Below are 23,213 nucleotides of genomic sequence, written 5' to 3'. Positions count from 1 at the left end.
AAGTACATGTTTGTAGGAGCCCTGTTGTTCAAATTATTGGCTTCCTTTTAAGCTCTAAAGATATATTTCCCAGGGGAGGAATGAAATGGGGGCAGTGTGGAGTGAGATATATGGTATAATCAAGGTCCAAAGTCAGAGATGTTCACTTCATTTCTTCAGCAGCTGTTGCTATTTCTTTTCTGACACTTTTGTGAAATTTTTGACAAGGTGCCCACATGCTTTAAAATACCCTATGTTTCCCTTTCCCTCTGGTTGTTTTTCTTGCTTTCTCAGCTCCATTGCTACTGAGAGGTAAATATAATGTTATATACACTTTGCCACAAAATGAACCTGGAGTGGTGATGTGGGGATTGGAATGCTTCTCATTTGACAAATCTTGGTGACCACCGGGGGATTGGAAGAAGGGAAAAGTTCCATTCACTAAACTTCAGGGTGTTGCTTTAGCCTCTCCCCTTTGAGGTGTGTATGTGATAGAGACTGGGAAGAGCAAAGTGACTAATTCTGGAAGGAGTATCCTGCTTTTGCTGCTGTTGAAAGCAACTGTTTCTGTCTAGACCTCTCCCATTCTCAGACATCAGGCTGCATAATGCCTTCTGGTTCTTTGTTTTCCAAATCCAAGGGTCAGCACCTTTCTAAGTCTGCTCTGTGGACAGACTATAACCAGCGAAGAACCCCCCACTTGGTTCCCAGTTCCTAGGCAATTTCAGAGCATGGAAGTTTGGCAGTGTAATTGTCAAAATTTCATGTTGCTGGAGAAAGGCTTTGGAGGTGGGAGTTTACTGAAATGATGATGTGCTGCGCATTCTGCCAGCCCTGAACTGAGAGTGGTGGCTAAGCTGCCCAGCAGAAGGTGATGGGGTTTCTGAGGTTTCCTGAGAGCACTGTGTGAGGATGCCTTCCTGTTGGTGAGCAGAGGCAAAACCACCATGTCTACTGAATTATTTGTACTGAGGATGAGATGATGGGTCAAACAAGCCCATATTCTGCTAGCCACCGCTGGCTGAGAAAGGGTTGGAGGCTCAAAGGCAGGCACCCCTTGCCCCGGTTCATTTCATGAGGTCCGTCCTCACTAGAGGAACCCCACTGTTCTCGTTTGCTTGTGATTTTCCAATTTGCACAAAAGCTTTCTGTGTCGCAGGTTGTCCCCTGATGCTGGAGGCAAGTTAGGCCAGTGAAGAGCGCCTCACAACCTGGACCCCAGCGCTCAGTGAAGAGCACCGAGCATCATCATTTCAGAAATGCTTCAGTGCTTCCCACTTGCCATCACCAGGCCCCTCACTCCCTGCCTTTCTTGTTTCAGCTTCACCCACCACCTTCCCTGACTCTCCTTCGTCTCCTTTGTTCTCCAGGTCTCAGTGGCCTCTCTCTCTCCTTCTTTCCACTCCCCATGTTGGCCCAGGAGTCTGACCTCTGACCTCCCGCTGCTGACACACTCCTCTTCCTTCCCCTCTCCCCTCCCACAGCCCATTCTCCTCCTCCTCCTCAGTCAGCAGTTTGCAAACAGCCTCTCTCTCAGCACTCTAGTCACCTTGCTGACTTTCTCAGATGAATCTGTCCTCAAGTCTAGGTTACGAGAGGAGCAGGAGAGTTCCAGGTGAAGGGGTTAATGATAGGGACTAAAATCATGTTTTGTAACCAGGTTTTTCTGTTTAGTCTTTGGCTGTGAGTAAAAGAATCTGTGAGTCTATTTGTATTAGTCTGCTTGCGCTGCCATAATGAAACGCTACAGACTTCAGCTTGAAATTTGGTGACAAACGGCTGAAATGTATTTTACACAGCTTTGGAGGCTAGAAAGATCCAAGATGCAGGTTTAGACCAATTCAGTTTCTGAAGAAGCTGTTCTTTCTGGTTTGTAGGGAGCCACCTTCTCTGTATGTCCACACAGGGCCTTTCTTGTAGTGGGCATGCGTAGAAGAGAATGAGTCTCCTTTATAAGGACACTCATCTTACACAGTTAGGATCCACCCTTATGACTTCATGTGTGTGTGCTTGGTCACTCAGACGTGTCCGACTCTTTGTGAACCCATGGACCGCAGCTTGCCAGGCTCCTCTGTCCATGGGATTTTCTAGGCAAGAACACTAGAGTAGGTTGCCACTTCCTTCTGCAGGGAATCTTCCCAACCCAGGAATCCAACCCACATCTCCTGCATTGGCAGGCAGATTCTTTACCACTGAGCCACCAGGGAAGCTGTCTTATGACCTCAGTGGAAACATGTCAGACTTTATTATTTTGGGCTCCAAAATCACTGCGGATGCAGATTGCAGCCATGAAATTAAAAGACACTTACTCCTTGGAAGGAAAGTTATGACCAACCAAGATGGCATATTAGAAAGCAGAGACATTACTTTGCCAACCAAGGTCCGTCTAGTCAAGACTATGGTTTTTCCAGTGGTCATGTATGGATATGAGAGTTGGACTGTGAAGAAAGCTGATAGCTGAAGAATTGATGCTTTTGAACTGTGGTGTTGGAGAAGACTCTTGAGAGTCCCTTGGACTGCAAGGAGATCCAACCAGTCCATTCTAAAGGAGATCAGTCCTGGGTGTTCATTGGAAGGACTGATGCTAAAGCTGAAACTCCAATACTTTGACCACCTCATGCGAAGAGTTGACTCACTGGAAAAGACTCTGATGCTGGGAGGGGTTGGGGGCAGGAGGAGAAGGGGACGACAGAGAATGAGGTGGCTGGATAACATCACCAGCTCAATGGACATGAGTTTGAGTGAACTCCGGGAGTTGGTGATGGACAGGGAGGCCTGGCGTGATGTGATTCATGGGGTCGCAAAGAGTCAGACATGACTGAACGACTGAACTGAACTGAACCTTAATTAATTCCTTAGGGCCCCAACAACAGACACAGTAGCCCTGAGAGTTAGAGCTTCAACATATGAATTTTGGGGGATACAAACATTCAAGCTCTAACACTATCACTCTGCTCCTACAGCACAAGCTTATTCTCATCCAGAATGTCTACTTTGACTTCACACTGGAGGCTGAGAGACAGATGTGTGTCCACTGGGGGCTCAGGTTTCCCAAGCTGTAAGCACCTCCTCTATAAAAGTAAAATGAAATGCTTCAGGTCCACTATGAAAGCTTAGTAGCTTTTCGTTCCACTTAATTTTTTCTCTATATTCCTTACAAATGTACACAGCTGTAGTAAACATAAGTATGTAAAATGAAATACTAATTAGAGACTTCTCTGAATTTCTTATGCACGCACAATTACCACACTGTAAAATATTCTTATGTATAATTTTAGGTATGTCAGATTGAATACACTGCTATTTTTTGCTTCACATAAACACTGATCTCTGTTAATATATACTTTGTGTTCTTAGTGATATGTCATGAACAAAAATCAAAATAGAACTAGAGAGAAGATTACTTCCAACCAAGCAAGTTTTTAATATTTTCTCTTCTAGAAAGACTCCTTGGCTAAAGCAAAATGCCTGCCTAGATAGATATCTGTGACATGAGTTTGATGAGACAGTCCCTTTTCCTGTTTCATTTTCTTTAGGTATTCCTCTATACCCATACTTGATGATGCCTAAATTTTGATGTATATGATACAAAGTAAAATATTCAATTTTCTTCTTGATAATAATATTTCTAATCAGGAATTAAAGAATAAGAAGAGAGTAGTATTGTAATCAAAACTTCTGTGCCTTCTGGATCACCACCCCAAATATTAATTTTGTGCCTAATTTAAAATCTCCAGTTTTTTATTGGCCTCCCATATTAAGATTGATAGTAATTCTCAAAGCTAAAGAAAACTACCATTTGGCTCAGGTTTGTCTGACTCTAAAGTTTGCTCTTAACCTCTTTATTTTGTTCTCTCATTAATTTTTTCAGTAGAGACACTGAATATAACTTTTACATCATATGATTGATTTTTATATATTGAATTTTTATATATTTTAAAGCACTTTATATATTGAATATCTACTGCATAAAATTAGCTTTGTTAAATACTTTGAAAGCATGTAGGTAGAAGGGAACAGTATTAATAGTATACTAAGTACCACTGTGAAGAAAGCTGATCATGGAAGAATTGATGCTTTTGAACTGTGGTGCTGGAGAAGACTCTTGAGAGTCCCTTGGACTGCAAGGAGATCCAACCAGTCCATTCTAAAGGAGATCAATCCCGGGTATTCATTGGAAGGACTGATGCTAAAGCTGAAACTCCAATACTTTGGTCACCTCATGCGACGAGTTGACTCACTGGAAAAGACTCTGATGCTGGGAGGAGTTGGGGGCAGGAGGAGATGGGGACGACAGAGAATGAGATGGCTGGATGGCATCACCGACTCGATGGACATGAGTTTGAGTGAATTCCGGGAGTTGGTGATGGACAGGGAGGCCTGGCGTACTGTGATTCATGGGGTTGCAAAGAGTCGGACACGACTGAGCGACTGAACTGAACTGAACTGAAGTACCTTGTAATTTCTCTATATTTTTATTCAACTCTGACAATATCCTGTAGATAAGTAGTAGTATGTGCATTTAACAAGTGAGAAATAGAAGGTCAGAGAGGTTAAGTAACTTGCTGAAGTTTTCTCAGCTATCAACCATATCACATCCATCAGATTGGAAAAAAGTAAAGCTCTGGGAATACTAAGTGTTAATGTGAATTCTGGAAAACAGACTTGAATTCATTTCTGATGGGAATAAAATATTATGGTCTGTGTATTACAAAGTTTCAAAATGAGTAAACATGAACTGCGTATATACTATGACATATTTTCAAGTTGATTCTTTCTTTATCTGTGTTGTGTCTACTGACAAACCCATGAAAGGAATACTTGATCTTTCAGACAATGTTTCTTAATTTATAATATTTTCACTTGATTCTTTTACAATTTTTAATCTCTTTTCTGCAATTCCTATCTTGCTTTTGCATTTATCCACCTTTTCCACTAAATCATATAACATATTAATCATAGTTATATTAGTTTTGAATTGGGTAAATATTTTCTAGTATATAATTTAAAATTCTTTATTTTTTTTCCACTTTTCACTTAATTTTTTAATGGATACTCCACGGCTTACCATATACATCTTAAGTAAGAATTGACTTCAGATTTATACTAACAGTGCAAGTTAGATACAGAAACTTTACTCTTGCAAAGCTCTATTTCACCACCACCCCTTTTTGTGCTGCTGTATTCTTTTTCAATCTATATATGTGTGTTAGTCACTCAGTCATGTCTTACTGTTTGTGACCCTGTAGACTGTAGCCTGCCAGGCTCCTCTGTCTATGGAATTCTCCAGGTAGGAATACTGGAGTAGGTAGCTATTCCCTTCACCAGGTCTTCCTGACCCAGAGATCAAACCTGGGTCTCCTGAATTGCCAGCAAATTCTTTACCATCTGAGCCACCAGAGAAGCCTTTCCATCTATATAGTAACAAATTAAACAATACATTGTTATAATTATTATTTTATATAATTTTAAAGAAGCTGGAAGAAGAAAAGAGAGCAAGTAAATATATATATTATCTGTTACATGAGCCTCATTTACCTTTCTGGTTCTCTTTAAATATTCCTCAGATTCAAGTTGACCTCTGGTGCCATTTCCTTATTCCAAAACAGCTTTGTTCCTACTCACTTCCTTTGTGGTGTTATTGGCAAATGTATTACATTTCTTTATTTACCCACTCAAGAATATAATTATATACTGCATGTTTTATACAGTTGCTTTTTAAAATAAATTAATGGAAGGCAGGAGAAAAAATAGGCATTTACTTCCCTAGTGGCCCAGATGGTAAAGAATCTGCCTGCAATGTGGGAGACCCCCTGGGTTCAATCCCTGGGTTGGGAAGATCCCCTGGAGGAGGGTATGGCAACCCACTCCAGTATTCTTGTCTGGAGAATCCCATGGATGTCAGAGATCCCTCTGTCCATGGGGTTACAAACAGTCAGACAGGACTGATCGACTAACCACAGTGTACCATATTTTATAATTACAGAATGACCTTTACCCATGCTTGTTTTGTGTGCATGAGCCTGGATTCTAGTCACTTTCTGGGTCACTTGCTTTTAGTTAAAAGAACTTCCTTTAGTATTACTATTAAGGTGAATCTTGTAGCAAGAAAATCTGTTTTATCTGGGAATATCTTTCTTTTACCTTTATTTTTGAGAGAGCATTTTACTGGTATAAGATTCTTGATTGACCATGATTTTTCTTTTAGAGCTTTGAATGTATCATCCCATTATCTTCTGGTTTTAATCGTTTCCTATAAATCAGCTGTTAATCTTATCAAGTTTCCTCTTATTGTGCTTGAGAAGTTATTTCCCTCTTGCTGCTCTGAAGTTTTTTTTCTCTTTGTCTTTCAGCAGTTTTAACATTAGTATGTTTGCTTGTGGATCATTTGCATTCATCCTACATGGAGCTTATTTACCTTTTTGGACGTGTAAATTGATGTTTTCATTAAAATTAGAAAGTTTTCAACCATAATTTCCTTGAGTATTTTTTATGCTCTTTTGTATCTCTCCTATGCTCTTGGCCATCTCATTTCATGCATATTGGTGTACTTAATGGAGTCCCATACATCTCCATCTCCAAGGCTCTGTTAATTTTTCATAATCTTTTTTCTCTTAACTCTTAAAATTGCATAATTTCTATTGATCTGTCTTTAGATTTTCTTTTTTTTTTTTTAGTGTGGAAATGATAGTCTTTTTTTTTTTAATATATTTTCTTTTTATTTATTTATTTTTTATTGGAGGCTAATTATTTTACAATATTATATTGGTTGGTTTTGCCATACATTGACATGAATCCACCCTGGGTGTACATGAGCTCCCCCTCCTGAACCCCCCTCCCACCTCACTCCTCCCTTTATCCTCCCTCTGGGTCATCCCCGCACACCAGCCCCGAGCATCCTGTAACATGCATCGACCCTGAACTGGTGATTCGTTTCACATATGACAACATATATGTTTCAATGCCATTCTCCCAAATCATCCCACCCTTCTTCTGTCAGGAAAATTCTAGTGTTGAGTTCTAATGAATTTTTCTTTTCACTTATTTTCAACTCTAGAATTTTCATTTGCTCCTTTTAAAACATAATTTTGATTTCTTTGTTGGTATCTTCGATAGGGAGAAACATTGTCATTGTACTTCTTTAACTTCTTTAACCACCTTTTTTCTTTAGGTCTTTGAACATATTTATAATGGCTGCTTTGAAGCCTATGCCTGTTAAATGTGACATCAGTTTCTTTCACAAGAAGTTTCCGTCTTGTGCTTTTTCTCTTATGAGTGGGTCATAGTTCTTGTTTCTTTGCATGTCTTATAATATTTTATTGAGAACTAAACAGTTTAGATGTTATATGGTACACCACTCTTAGGATTTATTATTGCAGTTTGTTTGCTGAATTATTTAGTGTCCTGGCTAGACTATTTTAATAAAGTCAAATTTCCTTGGCAGTGTGCACCCTCAGTGTCACTCCTCAGAGACCAAATTCTTAGGCAAACACACAATCACCTTGAAGTGACACTGGTTTTAACAGGGATCTCTTTGTCTCTTCCCCTGATCACACCCACTTGTTAAGATCCACTAATTATTGGAAAACTGTTCTATTGTTTTTGACAATGTCCTGGGGCATAAATTGCTTCATAGTCTTATCCAATTATATTTGGGTTCCTTTACAGAGATATTCTTTAAGGTAAGAATTTGAGGTTTATTCTGACCTCAGGAAGGTATTTCTTAGCTCTCTCTTTGATCCTCCCTGTTAAGTTAATTGGCCCATAGTTTGCCTTGTATTTGTCATGAAGTTACCAGCTTCCTCCTTTGCTCACCACCAAAACCTTCACTGTTATTAAGAGTACCCTTCCCTACACTCTGTTTCAAATAAAGTCACTTCTTTCAGAGCTGGCTCTCCTTTTGGGAAAAATATCTGAGCTATGACTCTGGAGCTGGGGATGGGGACAATGGTACAATTCTATGTGATAACCCTGCTTTAGTTGCCGGGTGCCGGGCACTGGCAGTAGCCTTTGAACTTCTTGGCTTGCCTCTCCTGGTGTGGAACCTTCATCCTACATGTGAGCTTGATGAAGGGTGATTGCCATTCTCAGGGTGCCACTCATAAGGTAGCACTTCTGTTCTATAGATGGAAACTGAGTATTATAGAGGCAGGAAGTCCCAAACCCTTTGTCTGCACTCTCCTGGAAATTAGCTTCTGCAGCTTAGAGTTGTGCAAGAGGGATGAGAAATGCTGACCACCTGCTTTTTATGGGAATTTACCATTGCCCTTGACTTGAAACTGGGGGAAAACAACCAGCTGTACCTGCCTGGAGTGGGTTTCCATCACACTGAATTGGGAGGAGAAGAGGAAGATAGTAGGTCATGATTCAAGTGCCACAGACTCCTGCTGTTTTAAGCAAATTTTAGTAGATTCTCTTGATAAATATTTCTTCATTTGTATATGCCTTTAATACAATTTCCAGAGATATTAAATGTTTCTTAAAAATGATAATTCCCAAGAATTATGCCTGTCCAACTAGCCAGTCAGTCTGAGGAGATTCCCTATAAGTCACAGTTATATTAAAGTCCCTCACTGATAGCTGCAGTATCTGGATCTGCTCTGAGTTTAGTTCTGTAGTTTTTTCTCTTGAAAATGGGTTGTTGTTGAATAATAGTGCTGAGAGTGGGCAACCTTGTCTTGTTCCTGACTTTAGGGGAAATGCTTTCAGTTTTTCACCATTGAGGATGTTTGCTGTGGGTTTGTCATATATAGCTTTTATTATGTTACCACCTCATCCTCTGTTGTCCCTTCTCCTCCTGCCCTCACCTTCCCTGAACTGTATACACCATGAATTGATTGCCCAACACTGTCCACCCACTCTTTCTAAATTGTACCGTTTGGGACTACACAGACCAAGTTTCCTTAAAATACCAACCTTCAAATAGTGGAGGAAAGCTATGATTTTCCCGCATGAATCTAGTCTTTCTCAGGCTAAATGTCTCCTTTTCTTTCAACACTTGCCCCGGTCAACCCACCATCCTTTGGGTGACTCCCCTCAAGGTCATCTGTAAGTTGAAATGTTGAAAACAACCTAAATATCCAGCAGTGGAGGCTCAACTAAAAAACATGACAAATCATGTAAAAATAGAACACATAATAAAAATAGATAAAGCAGTAGATTTAGTAGGATTTAAGTTTTGTAATTAAAACTTTATATGTAAAATAAATTTTTGTAATATCTGTCAAAGGGTGGAACAATGGTAGGTGATGTTTCTCTTGTTTGTGCCTTTTCTTCAAATATTCTAGAATGAATTACTGGTAATTAGGAGAAATAAAAACAGACCTTACGTCCCTATAGTTTTTAACCTAATGGCCCAGGTTCTAAATCTTGGGAATATCATAAAATAGGCTTCTGACCACATATCATTTCGAAGATAAGCATGTAGCAGAAAGACCAGAATACCAGGAGCCTAGCAGACATCCACGGAGAAGGCAATGGCACCCACTCCAGTACTCTTGCCTGGAAAATCCCTGGACAGAGGAGCCTCGTAGGCTGCAGTCCATGGGGTCGCTAAGAGTCGGGCACGACTGAATGACTTCACTTTCGCTTTTCACTCCCATGCATTGGAGAAGGAAATGGCAACCCACTCCAGTATTCTTGCCTCCATGTAGAATCCCAGGGACAGAGTAGCCTGCCGTCTATGGGGTCGCACAGAGTCGGAAACGACTGAAGCGACTTGGCAGCAGCAGCAGCATGTCCCTTCTATTCCCACCTTCTGGAGGGTTTTTTATCATAAATGGATGTTGAATTTTTTCAAAGGCTTTCTCTGCATTTATTGAGATAATCATATGATTTTTATTTTTCAGTTTGTTAATGTGGTGTATTACATTGATTGATTTGCAGATATTGAAGAATCCTTGCATTGCTGGGATAAAGCCCACTTGGTCATGATGTATGATCTTCTTAATGTGTTGTTGGATTTTGATTGCTAGAATTTGGTAAGGATTTTTGCATCTTTGTTCATCAGTGATATTGGCCTGTAGTTTTCTTTTTTTGTGGGATCTTTACCAGGTTTTGGGATTAGGGTGATGGAGGCCTCATAGAATGAGTTTGGAAGTTTCCCTTCCTCAGCAATTTGGTGGAAGAGTTTGAGTAGATTAGGTGTTAGCTCTTCTCTAAATTTTTGGTAGAATTCAGCTGTGAAGCCATCTGGACCTGGGCTTTTGTTTGTTGGAAGATTTCTGATTACAGCTTCTATTTCTGTGCTTGTGATGGGTCTGTTAAGATTTTCTATATCTTCCTGGTTCAGTTTTGGAAAGTTGTACTTTTCTAAGAATTTGCCCATTTCTTCCAAGTTGTCCATTTTATTGCCATATAATTGCTGATAGTATTCTCTAATGATCCTTTGTATTTCTGTGCTGTCGGTTGTGATCTCTCCATTTTCATTTCTAATTTTATTGATTTGGTTCTTCTCCCTTTGTTTCTTGATGAGTCTGGCTAGTGGTTTGTCAATTTTATTTACCCTCTCAAAGAACCAGCTTTTGGCTTTGTTGATTTTTGCTATGGTCTCTTTTGTTTCTTTTGCATTTATTTCTGTCCTAATTTTTAATATTTCTTTCCTTCTACTAACCCTGGGGTTCTTCATTTCTTCCTTTTCTGGTTTTTTTAGGTGTAGAGTTATGTTATTTAGTTGACATTTTTCTTGTTTCTTGAGGTGTGCCTGTATTGCTATGAACCTTCCCCTTAGCTCTGCTTTTACAGTGTCCCAGAGGTTTTGGGAAGTTTTGGCCACAGCAATCAGAGCAGAAAAAGACAAAAAAGGAATCCAAATTGGAAAAGAAGACGTAAAACTTTCACTATTCGCTGATGACATGATCCTCTACACAGAAAACCCTAAAGACTCTACCAGAAAACTACTAGAGCTAATCAATGAATACAGTAAAGTTGCAGGATATAAAATCAAAGAAATCCCTTGCATTCCTATACACTAATAATGAGAAAATAGAAATAGAAATTAAGGAAACTATTCCACTCACTGTTGCAATGAAAAGAATAAAATACTTAGGAATATATCTACCTAAAGAAACAAAAGACCTGTACATAGAAAACTATAAAACACTGGTGAAAATAATCAAAGAGGACACTCATAGATGGAGAAATATACTGTGTTCGTGGATTGGAAGAATAAATATTGTGAAAATGAGTATACTACCCAAAGTAATTTATACATTCAATGCAATCCCTATCAAGCTACCAACGATATTTTTCACATAACTAGAAAAATAATCTCACAATTTGTATGGAAATACAAAAAACCTCGAATAGCCAAAGCAATCTTGAGGAAGAAAAATGGAACTGGGGGAATCAGCCTGCCGGACTTCAGGCTCTACTACAAAGCCACAGTCATCAAGACAGTATGGTACTGGCATAAAGACAGAAATACAGATCAATGGAACAAAACAGAAAGCCCAGAGATAAATCCACACACTTATGGACACCTTATCTTTGACAAAGGAGGCAAAAATATAAAATGGAGAAAAGACAGTATCTTTAACAAGTGGTGCTGGGAAAACTGGTCAGCCACTTGTAGAAGAATGAAACTAGAACACTTCCTAACAACATACACCAAAATAAACTCAAAATGGATTAAAGATCTAAATGTAAGACCAGAAACTATAAAACTCCTAGAGGAGAACATAGGCAAAACACTCTCTGACATAAATCACAGCAGAATCCTCTATGGCCCACCTCCCAGAATATTGGAAATAAAAGCAAAAATAAACAAATGGGACCTAATTAAAATTAAAAGCTTCTGCACAGCAAAGGAAACTATAAACAAGGTGAAAAGACAGCCTTCAGAATGGGAGAAAATAATAACAAATGAAACAACTGACAAAGAATTAATCTCCAAAATATACAAGCAGCTCCTGCAGCTCAACTCCAGAAAAATAAATGACCCAATCAAAAAATGGGCCAAAGAACTAAACAGACATTTCTCCAAAGAAGACATACAGATGGCTAACAAACACATGAAAAAATGTTCAACATCCCTCATAATCAGAGAAATGCAAATCAAAACCACAATGAGATACCATTTCACACCAGTCAGAATGGCTGCTATCCAAAAGTCTACATGCAATAAATGCTGGAGAGGATGTGGAGAGAAAGGAACCCTCTTACACTGTTGGTAGGAATGCAAACTGGTACAGCAACTATAGAGAACAGTGTGGAGATTCCTTAAAAAACTGGAAATAGAACTGCCATATGATCCAGCAATCGCACTCCTGGGCATACACACCGAGGAAACCAGAATTGAAAGAGACACATGTACTCCAATGTTCATCGCAGCACTGTTTATAATAGCAAGGACATGGAAGCAACCTAGATGTCCATGTGCAGACGAATGGATAAGACAGCTTTGGTACATATACACAACGGAGTATTACTCAGCCATTAAAGAGAATGCATTTGAATCAGTACTAATGAGGTGGATGAAACTGGAGCCTATTATACAGAGTGAAGTAAGCCAGAAAGAAAAACACCAATACAGCATACTAACGCATATATATGGAATTTAGAAAGATGGAAATGATAACCGTGTATACGAGACAGCAAAAGAGACACAGGTGTATAGAACAGTCTTTGGGACTCTGTGGGCAGGGCGAGGGTGGGATGATCTGGGAGAATGGCATTGAAACATGTATATTATCATATATGAAATGAATCACCAGTCCAGGTTTGACGCATGATACAGGATGCTCGGGGCTGGTGCACAGGGATGACCCAGAGGGAGGATAAAGGGAGGAGGGAGGTGGGAGGGGGGTTCAGGAAGGGGAAGTCATGTACACCCGGGGCAGATTCATGTCAATGTATGGCAAAACCAACCAATATAATATTGTAAAACAATTATCCTCCAATTTAAAAAGATAAATAAATAAAAAGAAAATGGGTTGTTGTGTGTTTGAATGAGTCTCATAAGGTTTTCTAACTTTATTTTTTAAAATTGGAGGGTACTTGCCTTACAATATTGTGTTGGTTCCTGCCTTACATCAATATGAATCAGCCACAAGTATACATATTTCCCCTCCCTCCTGAACCTCCCTCCCACCTCCCACCCCACTCCACCCCTCTAGGTTGTCACAGAGTACTGGTTTGAGCTCCCTGAGTCATGCAGCAAATTGCCACGGGCTATCTGTCTTACATATGGTAATGCATACGTTTCCATGCTACTCTCTCAATTTGTCCAACCCTCGAGTTTTTCAATTAAATTCTGTACATGGTATATAGAACAGTTGAGACTGAGGTTGATAGCATTTATTCGTCAAAATTGACAAGCCTTTTTTTGGAGGAGGATCTACTTGTAAGTTTGAGGGGTCCAGTTAATCTGATGAGGAGGCTGAGCTGGATTGGGGATATTTTGTTACCTTTAATGAACTGTGCTGGAGAAGACTCTTGAGAGCCTCTTGGCCTGCAAGGAGATCAAACCAGTCAATCCTAAAAGAAATCAACCCTGAATATTTATTGGAAGGACTGATGTTGAAGCTGAAGTGCCAGTAAAAGATCCTGATGCTGGGAAAGATTGAGGGCATGAGGAGAAGTAGGAGACAGAGAATGAGATGTTTGGATGGCATGACTGACTCAATGGGCATGAGTCTGAGCAAACTCTGGAAGATAGTGAAGGACAGGGCAGTCTGACATGCTGCAGTCCATGGGGTTGCAAAAAGTCGGACATGACTGAGCAACTAAATAACAACAAGAAGAAATACTTCAGATGTCTTTACTGATGGGCTGTAGTCTTGACCTTAGAGTTTCTAGAAGGGGTATATACATTATTTGGATTTAACACAAAACAATGATTGCTTTAATACTTTACATTTGTGAAATACTAAAAATCCTCCAGTGTTATCACAGCTCTTTTTGACACTGCTGATATTTTCTTGCTCTGGCCAAATAGATATGTTTGCATGAGCAATAGTTCTGTATGCCCTGGTCATTGTTCTCAAACAATTGTTGCTGAGAGAGTCTGGTCTTGGTGAAACAATATTTTTATTTCCCTTTCTCTGAAATTTATTTTCTCTTGTTTCCAAGGCCACAAATGTGCTAAGGCTGCTAAGAGAAAAGAGAATAATGTACATCAAAGCTGCTGTAAGAACTGTGTAACACACACTAGCAGGCACTGCCTGGAATGAATCAGTTGTTGTCCAGTCACTAAGTCATGTCTGACTCTTTTGCAACCCCATGGGCTGTAGCCCTCCAGGCTCCTCTGTCCATGGGATTTCCCAGGCAAGAATACTGGATTGGGTTGCTATTTCCTTCTCCAGGGGATCTTCCTTGCCTAGGGATTGAACCCATGTCTTCTGCACTGGCAGATGGATTCTTTACCACTGAGTCAGAAGGGAATCCCAGGAGTGAATCTAGAGGATGGTGAATCTGGAGATAGTTGGACTGTAAAGTTAAATAAGGGAGAGCTTGTCAATTTGGAGCCACTCTTCATCATACAGGATTAATACCTTGGCAAGTGTCCTGGGAAATGGGTCTGCTATAAGCTATCTCCTGACTCGTGGAATTTTGAAAAAAAGTTAAGTTAAATGGTGTTGTTGTTGAGTTGCTAAGTTGTGTCCAACTCTGTGACCATATGGACTGCAGCATGCCTGGCTTTCCTGTCCTTCACTGTCTCCTGGAGTTTGCTCAAACTCATGTCTACTGATTTAGTGATGTCATCCAACCATCCCATCCTCTGTTATCCCCTTCTCCTCTTGTCTTCAATCTTTCCCAGCATCAGGGTCTTTCCAATGGGTCGACTCTTCACATCAAGTGACCAAAGTATTGGAGTGTCAGCTTCAACATCAGTCCTTCCAATGAATATTCAGTATTGATTTTCTTTAGGATTGACTGGCTTGATCTCCTTGCAGTCCAAGGGATTCTCAAGAGTCTTCTCCAGCACCAGTTTGAAAGCATCAGTTCTTCAGTTCCCAACCTTCTTTATGGTACAACTCTCACATCCATACATGTTTACCGGAAAAACCATGACTTTGACTTTGTGGACCTTTGTTGGCAAAGTGATATCTCTGATATTTAATATGCTATCTAGGTTTGTCATAGCTGTTCTTCCAAGGAGCAAGTTATCTTTTAATTTTGTGCCTACAGTCAATGCCCACAGTGATATTGGAGCCCTAATTAAGTTAACTAGAGATGCCTAAAATTGTCTCATAAGACTGTGAAGGAAGGGAGAAAAGCCATATATAAGTGGAAATAGTACAATGGAGTGTTATATAGGGCTGAAAAACCCACCAGTTGACCACCTTCTTTGGAAGTGAGGCCTGCTTGGCACTCTGCTAGCAAGTTGATAAAAATGCATGGCTAAGGTAAACACAGCTGAACCTGCTGTGAGGAGATGCTTTTACCAAACTGGGCTTCCTAGTGGCAGTGGGAATGCAAGTAACTGGAATGCAGAGGCCAGGGGGCAGCACTTAAATTAACTGTCAGCTGCATAGGATACCTACGTGTTTTATTAGTCAGCAAGGTTGAAGTGGCAAGCATGAGGAGCCTGGATTTCATAGACCTTTGGGCATGGTGAGTGGTGTTCATGGGGAAGTATAGGGCACCTTACATGTGCTCACAACAAGATGGCGCCTGACAGATGTCAGGAGGGAATGGCCAGGGCACCTTACATGTGCTCACAACAAGATGGCGCCTGACAGATGTCAGGAGGGCGCAGCCCCAGATAACCACAAAAGGTTCTGATTGGCTCCTAAACACCTCCCCTTGCATGCTTTAATGTGATTGGAAAGCCTCTTTCAAAAGTCCCGCGCTTGCCCCACGTTTGCCTATATATACCAGAAGCTTACACCAATAAAACTGGAGCTGCCTTGACAGAACCCGCTGCATCTGAGTGTCTCTCTCCGGGCAAGGGAGGCTGTGGGGCGGGCGGCCCCCTCACCTCTTCTTTGGGGCTTGCTCCTTCAGACCCAGACCCCCAGAGGGGCTAATCCTGGGCGGCTCTCTTGCTGAGGCCGAGGCTCCCCTCAGTCTCTGGCTTCTGTCTTGGAGCGTTACAGGGCAGGAGAGGAGAAAGAGAGAGAGAGGGGACCCCATGCCGGGCGCTGGAAGGACCCACAGGGAAGGAGATAAGAGTAACCAACACAAAGACTGTGTGGTGTACACAGTCGAAAGAAATCAATAATGAATGAGAAGAAAGTTCAGACCACCAACCCCAGTGAAGTCACAATCCCTTTGACCAGTCTTCATGTTGGAATGAGTCCTCAGACCCAGTAACATCAAATGTAAGAATCTGAGGTGCCAAAAGTTGGGCCCTGTAATAACACGACCAGTATATCTGGTGGATTTGTCAGATTTGCTCCCAAACCTGCAACCATTCACTTGAGGAACCATCGCTGAGGAAAGGGGTTATGAATACATAAAATATTCATGTATTTTAAGAGCTGTGGGATACAGTATGTGAGTTGACGCTCATACTCAGGGATCAAAAATACCGCCTATGCTCCCCTTATTTGGGAAACTTGTACATCTATCTAATTAATGGAATACGGGACCAGATTCATCTCACAGTGGTTCCGTAGGACCCGTCCATTTTTAACATTCTTTCTCCTTTTTCTCCTCTCTTTTCTTCTCCATTTTCCCTCTCTCCACCTTCTCCTTTCCTCTCCTCCTCTACTTCTCCAGATTCCTCTCACCACCCCCAGCCCCATCTCTTACACACACGGTAATAATAAACACTCATTCTGCAGCACTCACTGTGCTAGGCACTGAGAAAGAGATGAAATCTAGATTCTTCCATCAGATCACTCATCTTGAAGGAAGGGAGACGGCTGCATCGGTGAGCAGCACATTGTAGTAAGTTCCCCCACAGAGTCATGCAAAGGGGGTATGGCAGGACAGAGGGGGAAGCGCCAACTCGGCCAGGAGGGGATAGATAAGGAGGTGTTTCTCAGATCAATCATGTCTGGCTTCATTCTTGAAAGAAAAGTGAACATTATCAGGCAGAAAATGAGGAATCCCCTGTGTTCTTAGGGCTTCCCTGGTGGCTCAGACGGTAAAGAATACGCCTGCAGTGCAGGAGGCTCAGGTTTGATTCCTGGGTCGGGAAAATCCCCTAAAGAAGGGAATGGCAACCCAATCCAGTATTCTTGCCTGGAAATTCTCATGGACAGAGGAGCCTGGCAGGCTACAGTCCATGGGGTCACAAAGAGTTGGACACAACTGAGCAACTAACACCTTTACCTTCACCTGTGTTCTTATGCTCATGTTCCACTAGAACCTAACAGATTTCAAGGTTAACCTCTTGGCTTGTATTTCTAACCATGAAAATAGACATTTCATGGAAGATGCAGCTGGTTTTCGACCAACAATAAGAGCATTGAAAAAGCCATCATTAAGCAGGGAATTCTCTCCAGGAACTTGGATTCTAGAAAATAACTGGTTTCTGCCAGATTCCTTTATTTCATTCTTACAGATGAACTACCTTCGTGAAGTCTCCCAGAATATTCTATGATTTGAGCAGAAAACTGCTGTTCAAGAAGCTATCAGTGCAGAAGGGCTTCCTAGTAGCCCAAATTCTTTCTCCTGAATTCCATCTTGCCTTTGGAAGATGATTAATGGAAAAACATGGAACTTATAACCAAACTCATGCTCAAGTCTTTACTCTACCATCTCTGAGTTGTATGATTCTAGGGCAGTATTCAACCTCTCTCTGAGTATTATGGGGTCAGACTCTTAGACAGTTGGAGAAAAATAAAAGTACAATACATGAAGGAACAGGTCCATATCAGATTCTCAGTAATGTCAAAGGTAGAACAGCTGTTAGAGATCATCCATACTTTCCTTGCACATAAATCATTGTCCAAATCTACATGGTTAGTCAGTGTCCATGATACAAATTAAACCTGGATCTTTGGGCTACAACAGAAGGCAGACTGGGAACAAAAGTTGTGTACTCACTTACTGTGCAAGTTGATGGTAAGAAAAACTATGAATGGATTAAGTTCCTTAGGGACCCAGTAGAAAACAGGAAGATTCATGTTTAAATCCTGAAAGGAATTTTCTGGGGAACAGAAGCGAAGCTACAATAGGAAAAAAAAGCAGAAGAGATGAATGGCGATAGATGGAGGGGTTGATTGACTACTCTGTAGACAAGAGTACAGACTCAGAGTAAGATGACTCTTCTCTCAGAACACAGGCAGACACGATGGGAGTAGGAGGCTGGAGTCCACGGTGCAGAGACGACGTTTACTGGTAAGCCTAGTGACGGTTGTTCTCTTCCTAAGTGTCCTAAGATTTGTTTCTTTATAAGTGAGACGCTCAAGGCCCAAACCATGCTAAAAGGAAAGGGAACCAGACCAAAAATGTTTTCTTTTTAAGTTTAATTTTATTTCTTTTTATTGAGGTATAATCAGTATGAAACATTTTACTAGTTTCTGATGTACAATATGGGCTTCCCTTGTGGCTCAGCTGGTAAAGAATCCGCCTGCACTGTGGGAGACCTGGGTTCGATCCTTGGGTTGGGAAGATCCCCTGGAGGAGGGAAAGGCTACCCACTCCAGTATTCTGGCCTGGAGAATTCCATGGACCATATAGTCCATAGGGTCGCAAAGAGTCCGACAAGACTGAGTGATGTACAATATAATGATTTGATATTTGTATATATTGCAAAATGATCACCACAATAAGCTTAGTTGATATCTGCCACAATACACAATTAAGTTTTTTCTTTTTAAAATTTATTTTAATTGGAGGCTAATTACTTTACAGTATTGCGTTGGTTTTTGCCAAACATTGACATGAATCAGCCACGTGTGTACATGTGTCCCCCATCCTGAAGCCGCCTGCCACCTCCCTCCCCACCCCATCCCTCTGGGTTGTCCCAGTGCACCAGCTTTGAGTGCCCTGTTTCATGCATCAAACCTGGACAGGCGATCTATTTCACATATGGTAATACACATGTTTCAACGCTCTTCTCTCAACTCACCCCACCCTCACCTTCTCCCACAGAGTCCAAAAGTCTGTTCTTTACATCTGTGTCTCTTTTGCTGTCTCACATATAGGGTTGCCATTACCATCTTTCTAAATTCCATATATATGCATTAATATACTCTATAAGTCAGAAAGAAAAACGCCAAAAATGTTTTCTACCATGACTTGGGGACCTCTTAAGGAAGGGAGGTGGTAGTGATGGTGAGCAATGCTTCTAAAACACTGTACGTATGAGAGACAGAGTGTAAGCTGTCTAGATAGACTTCAATTCTATGGGATGAATTATCCAAATAAGCATTTTGAAAGAAGTTGGGGGTACAGGAATAATGTGTTAGAAGTTTAGAGAAATTAAAAAATTAGAGAATGGTTGACTATGTCTAATGGCACGATAAACTGACAATTGTAATTCTTTTTCTTGAGTTAAAGTATTATGTGTGGGTGTAAATTTGAACAGGAAACTGCAGAGTCAAGGAAGAGATGTGATAGTGACTAGATATCATCACTTAAGACCATGAAATGTGTAGAGTGAACAAATAATACGGCTATGTTTAATGTATGGACTGATTGGTCAGATAAACGAAAGTGAAAGTGAAAGTCGCTCAGTAATGTCCGACTCTTTGTGACCCCATGGACTATAGTCCATGGAATTCTCCAGGCCAGAATACTGGAGTGGGTAGCTGTTCCTTGCTTCCCAACCCAGGGATCAAACCCTGGTCTCCCGCATTGCAGGCGGATTCTTTACCAGCTGAGCCCCAAGGGAAGCCCAAGAGTACTAGAGTGGGTGCCTGATCCCTTCTCCAGCAGACCTTCCTGACCCAGAAATCAAACCGGGGTCTCTTGTGGATTCTTTGCAGGCGTATTTTTTACCAACTGAGCTGCGAGGGAAGCCCCAGATAAATGAAATACCCATCTATTGAAAAACATTGATGATTTTGCTTTTTATTTATTTTTTCAAAGTTTTTAAATTTTTATTATGCACTAAAAATTTTCTCTGTAGGATCACTTGAAATACGATTGTGTAAACATTTGAACTAAAGATCTTGAGACCTAAGTTCCAGCTCTGCCATCCATTTCTTGCATAACCTGGTTAGATCATTTCTTGGAGTTTCACCTTGTATGTCTGACACTATGGTTTGAAATCTTGACTCTAAAATCCAACACAAAATAGATTCCATATATAAAAATTGTCTATGCATGTCATCTTTAGTAATATGTATGATCTCCAATACTTTGGCCACCTGATGCGAAGAGATGACTCATTTGATAAGGCCCTGATTTCTGGGAAAGATTGAGGGCAGGAGAAGGGGACAACAGAGGATGAGATGGTTGGATGGCATCACCAACTCAATGGACATGGGTTTGGGTGGGCTCAGGGAGTCAGTGATGGACAGGGAGGCCTGGTGTGCTGCGGTTCATGGGTTCGCAAAGAGTCAGACACGACTGAGCGACTGAAATGATGACATAAAACCAGGTACAATTATAAAGGGTTATTATTTTCCAAGAATGTGTGATCTAATAATGTGTTCTATTTCTTTTTCTGGAAGGGCCAATCTTCCAAACCTCCGACCTAAAAAAATTATGTTATTTTTTGGAAACTGACAAAATTCAACCAGAGACCATTAATCTATTTCCATGTTTAAGCTATGGCTTTGCTCTTTATTCTACTGTGAAACTTGCTATGGTCCGCCATCTTCATTTCTACAATATTACAAATCTCATGATGCCTCATGCAGGCACCAAACATTTTTTTTTTTTACCTGTACTTGGAAAACTATTCCAAATAAACTATCCAGTAAGCTAAAGACGGGGAAAAATCAAGACTGAATATACAGGAGTAATGACTAAGTCTGTTACGGGAAGATCATATTTAATTCGATGAAACAGTACATGTAATGTGATTTGCATAATGTCCTCCTTGCGTTGTTGTCGCTATTCAGTCACTACGTTCGTGTCTGACCCATTTCCGACCCTGTGGACCGTAGCCCGCCAGACTCCTTTGTCCATGGGATTCTCCAGGCAGGAATACTGGAGTGGGTTGCCATTTCCTTCTCCAGGGGATTTTGCTTTTTCGTATTGTAAAAATTTTCTCAATTTGTTGTTGTTCAGTCGCTAAGTCATCTACGACTCTTTGCAACCCCGTGACCTTCAGGGGTTCTTAACTAGGGGATATTAAAATGATCTGCTTTATAATTTTTAGTGTCAAGTGGGGGATTTTCATAATTTTTACCGTTTCAAAAGGAGTCTCATAACGTAAGGGCTGCGTCTGCCTTTCCCAAGCCAGCCACGCTAGCCCAGGTTGTGTATAAGCTGCAGACCGATATCAGGCACAGAGCGTGCACCCTTTTCGTGTGCAAAAAATGTGTCGTATTCTTTACACAGGTGTGTGACTGTGTGGTGCACAAGGAACACATTATGGAATAAATGACAAAGAAAGGCAAGTGGGCTGAGTCTCGACTGCTTCAGTAGAACCTGAATGCTCTTAACAATAGTGACCAGAGATGATTTGAGATGTGTTTGGCTTGAAATGGTTCCTGCTTGATTATAGGCATCTTCATTCTTGTCGCTGTTTAATCGCTAAGTCAAATCCGGCTCTTCGAGACCCCATGGACCGTAGCCTGCCAGGATCCTCTGTCCATGGGATTCTCCAAGGCCAGAATACTGGAGTGGTTGCCACGCCCTTCTCCAGGGGATCTTCCCCACCCAGGGATCAAACCCAGGTCTCCTGCGCTGGCAGGCACATTCTTTACCACCGAGCCACCTGGGGAGCCCCATATTCATCATATTTATCTCATTTTGTCCAAGTTAATTAATGTTAATAAACTATTACTGTTACTGCCTACCTTCCGAATTAAGAACCTGAATCTTCAGAGATCGAGTCCAAGTATCACAGGTGTGTACCTTCTCAGAAATGTGTGTACACTCCCACCTAGTGGCGGCGCTAAGTAATGCAGCGGCAGTGCTGATCTCTCAGGCGATCGTCTGCCAAGTGGGGTCCAGGGATGACGTCATAGGGAAAAGTGAGACCCAGAACATATGCCCTTCTTCCGGAGGAGGGAAAGGAGTGAAGAAAAGAAAGATAATTTTAGGAACGGTTTTTTGAAAACTTGATAATAAACTGTTAGTTATTTCTGACATAAATTAGATTTTCAGAAATTGAGGGAGATTTATGAGCAGAGAGACTGCCTGAGAAGAATGGTTTATTTCCATGAACAGGAAAATACAATTGACCGACTTTTAGCAGCTGGATTGAACTATGGTTAAGAAAGTAGAATAACTGAAGGAGATTCTGTATCGTTTTGATGCCCTCCAAATGAGCGGAAGAACTAGGGACTCATGTTGGTGAAATGGTTACAACTGTAAAACCCCAGGTGCCACGTCTGGGAAAATCAGCTTCTCAGACACGTATTTAGCTGGGCTGGTTATAAACATGTAGACGTCAGACTGTTTTTACTGAGTGTGTTGCCCCATGTTAAGGATGAGAAATGTGGAGTTAAAGGGGTCTGAACTACTTGCCTACACTCTCCTAAGTACTCAGAGGTCAAGGTGGGGTTCAAATTCAGATCTGTAATACCAGATCCCATTCTCTCCACCACATCATGTTGCTTTTCCTTGACCCATATGCATTTTAATGTTTATTTTAAATTGTACTTCTTTGTTGAATTATTAATAAGCTCAGACGGTATAAAGTTCAAAATGCCTAAAAGTGTAAGAGCAAGTGAAAATCAAATGAAAACAAAAAGGGCAAGTGAAAGCAGTCTCTTTCTTGCCCCAACCTTCCTTTCCCCCTCCTAAGGCATTCCTCTCTTGCCCACCTCCTCTATACCTCTCCAGAGTATTTATCCACATGTGTAATTAAGAAATGGTAACAGCAAAATGATCGAGTCTTCAGTGTTAGAGCAAATTTTATGATTAATGCAGAAAGTCAAGACGTTAATTAATTTAAGCCTCAAAATCAAAACTCCCTTGCCTGCTCCAATAGACTTTAAAATTCAATCAAAATTAAGTATAGAGTATTTTAAAAATAAATGTAATTCATTTCATTCACTCACTTGAATAGTTTTGATTGACAACTAATGTAAGGCTTTAAAATGATTGCTTAATTTTTCACTAAAGCTTATATACATTCTCAACACCCTGTTGCAAAACTTCCAAATCACCCAGAGTCTGTATCCCTTCTCTCCTTTTTTAATTAAAACTGTTCTTATTCCCGAATCCTTTTCTTGGTTATTAGATAGACCCTTATTCAATCAAGTTGATTTTAG

Source organism: Moschus berezovskii, chromosome 3 (assembly GCF_049115385.1).
Source record: "Moschus berezovskii isolate FMDL1 chromosome 3, NW_MosBer_1.0, whole genome shotgun sequence".
Classification (NCBI taxonomy): domain Eukaryota; kingdom Metazoa; phylum Chordata; class Mammalia; order Artiodactyla; family Moschidae; genus Moschus; species Moschus berezovskii.
Note: the sequence above shows the minus strand (reverse complement) of the source record.